The sequence below is a fragment of the Ricinus communis genome, chromosome 6 (assembly GCF_019578655.1).
Source record: "Ricinus communis isolate WT05 ecotype wild-type chromosome 6, ASM1957865v1, whole genome shotgun sequence".
Lineage (NCBI taxonomy): Eukaryota > Viridiplantae > Streptophyta > Magnoliopsida > Malpighiales > Euphorbiaceae > Ricinus > Ricinus communis.
This window is the reverse complement of record NC_063261.1, coordinates 9262025-9264995: the sequence shown is the minus strand read 5'-3', so window position 1 is coordinate 9264995 and position 2971 is coordinate 9262025. Positions and strand designations below refer to the sequence as shown.

At 42.6% G+C, this 2971-nt stretch overlaps 1 non-coding gene across 1 annotated transcript; it reads left to right on the top strand.

Moving 5' to 3' along the window:
• The first annotated feature begins 219 nt into the window (after nt 1–219).
• Nucleotides 220–326, top strand: LOC112533751. Its single transcript, XR_003078085.2, has one exon. It is a non-coding gene; the product is annotated as a small nucleolar RNA R71 (small nucleolar RNA).
• The last annotated feature ends 2645 nt before the right edge of the window (nt 327–2971 follow it).

Sequence of the window (2971 nt, the reverse complement as noted above, 5' to 3'; positions counted from 1 at the left end):
AAATTAACTTAAATAAAAACTCATTATTAAATATATAAAAAAATTCGGGGTATTACAGTAGCTAACACAATTAGCCCATCAATGGCCATTTCCTCTATCAGGTTTTGAGCCTGCTCGGGCGTCTTACTATTTAGCGCCCCACCTGCTGTAGCATCCACCATTTGCCTCGTTGCAAGGTTTAACCCGCTGTAGAAGGTCTGAACCTGCATCCACACTGCCAATCCGTGATGCGGGCAGCATCTCAAAAGATCTTTAAATCTCTCCCATGCATCGTATATGCCTTCATCATCAAACTACACAAAAGAAGATATGTCATTTCTAAGTTTAGCAGTTTTAGCGGGAGGAAAATATTTTATTTCAAAATTGTTGGCCGCTACAGCAGGTCTGACTATACTAGTTTTCGTCCCATCCAAAGATGGTCGAGCAAACTCGTACATCGTCCTCTGATCCTTATCGGCCTAGGGGTCGAGGTTCTCCATCACGTCAGTTCCTTAAACTTGAACTGTAACTTTGTCCTCCTCCTCAACCACTGTAAACATCGTCCTGATAACTGGAAAGGGTGCTATGGGATCAGGGTTAGAGCTCCGGGTCATGTACTACCTGAAACCGACAACCAAATTGTTTGCTGTGGAAGGGATTGCAACCATCTTTTAGCTCTGTCCTTCAAGGAAAATGGAAACGATCTCAGCCGAATGGCGTCATCGGTTGTTCCGTTTATCTTGAATGTGTCACAAATCTCCAAAAAATTAGAGATATGTGCATTGGGATCCTCGTTGGGTAACCCTCCAAACTGCACGCTTTGCTGGATCATCTGGATCACGTTGGCTTTTATTTCAAAATTGTTGGCCGCTACAGCAGGTCTGACTATACTAGTTTTCGTCCCATCCAAAGATGGTCGAGCAAAATCGTACATCGTCCTCTGATCCTCATCGGCCTGGGGGTCGAGGTTCTCCATCAAGTCGTTCCTTGAACCGTAACTAACTCCTCCTCTCCTCAACCGCTGCAAACATCGTCTCAATAATCTGAGAGAGCGCTCCGGGTCGGATAAGGGTGCTATGGGATCAGGGTTAGAGCTCCGGGTCATGTACTACCTGAAACCGTCAACCAAATCGTTTGTTGTGGAAGGGATTGCAACCATCTCTTAGCTCTGTCCTTCAAGGAAAATGGAAACGATCTCAGCCGAATGGCGTCATCGGTTGTTCCGTTTATCTTGAATGTGTCACAAATCTCTAAAAAAATTAGAGATATGTGCATTGGGATCCTCGTTGGGCAACCCTCCAAACTGCACGCTCTGCTGGATCATCTGGATCACGTTGGCTTTTATTTTAAAATTGTTGGCCGCTACAGCAGGTCTGACTATACTAGTTTTCGTCCCATCCAAAGATGGTCGAGCAAACTCGTACATCGTCCTCTGATCCTCATCGGCCTGGGGATCGAGGTTCTCCATCAAGTCAGTTCCTTGAACCTGAACTGTAACTCCGTCCTCCTCCTCAACTGCCTGCAAACATCGTCTCAATAATCTGAGAGAGCGCTCCGGATCGGATAAGGGTGCTATGGGATCAGGGTTAGAGCTCCGAGTCATGTACTACCTGAAACCGACAACCAAACAACCACCAATCAATCAAAAATAATAAAATAAATAAAAGAAACAAAAAAAAAGAATAAATGAGTAAACAAATAATGACTAAATTAACACAAAAACAATTCACTCTAGTTCACCGTTACTGTTCCCCGGCAACGGCGCCAAAAACTTGATGGGCTATTTATGCAACCTACACCTAAGGTAGTGAACCTACCGATGCAGCCTAGCACTAGTGAGTATCAAGGTCGTATCCTTGGAGACCGGGTGAACCTAGAGTTACTACTGTTTGCTATGTTATCTAGTCTGAAATAGGGTGTGAAAGTTCTAACATTACCAGCTAATGGTTATGAGTGCAAATAAGTAAATGAAGGACAACGAATAGTCAAAGAAAACAATTGCAAAGGGAGAAACAAACCCAAAAGGGGGCCTAAGTGATGGAATTCTAAAAATGGATTTTATGGATTGCCGATCTTGCTTACCCGTGCCTAAATCCTAAATTTAACCCGGTTTCTCTCTCGAGCTTACCGAGTTCCTAAACCTGCACTAACCTAATGGAATCTCTTCCTATCGGATTACTACAGATTAGCATTAAGCATGATTTAAAACTATTAAGAGTTATTAATTCTTAATCCGGCGAGTAAATCAATCTTTTCTCTAAGTGTTAACTACCAGTTCTTACTATTCAATGTCTAGTTATAACAAGCATTTCTCAATGTCAAGAAACAACCCACAAACAATTAATTCAACGTCTCAAATTAGCTGAATCAAACTTTTATTACTAAATAGCAAGAAGATTGCAAGAATGACAATTACAAATCTAACAATTAAGCATAATCCATCAACAAAGGTGAACCCCAATGGGTTCAAAAGATCTAGCTACTCATGTTCATGGTTAAAGCAATTAAGGAACAAAATAAGAAAAAGAAAATTAAAGGCATGTACACCCTTCTCTTTCAAGTTGAATGAGAAACCCTAAATTTGCAAATTCGAAATCTCAAACCCTAGTTGCCTCTTGAATGCTCCCAAAGTTTGTCTTGATCTTCAATTCGATGTTGGAACAAGTGAAATCCCTCCTTCAATTGATGAATTTTATCTCTCAAGGTCTACAATTGAGGTATAGGAAACAATTGATTAAGTGTGTGTGGGTCGGTATGATGATTGACCTTTAGGAGTCCAAGCGATCTTGAATCATGGAGTCTATTGTGCTAACTCCTTCCAAGCCGTGCCCAAGCCGGTGCTGATCCACCACAGGCTGTGCTGGAGGCCGTGGTGGCTTCAGAAGTCGTGCTGAAATGGCACAATTGGGGATAGCTTCTTGGTAATTCAGCACGGCCGGAGTCTAGGCCGTGCTCAACCCTCGGGGTGCTAGTCCTCGCCCAATTTGATGGA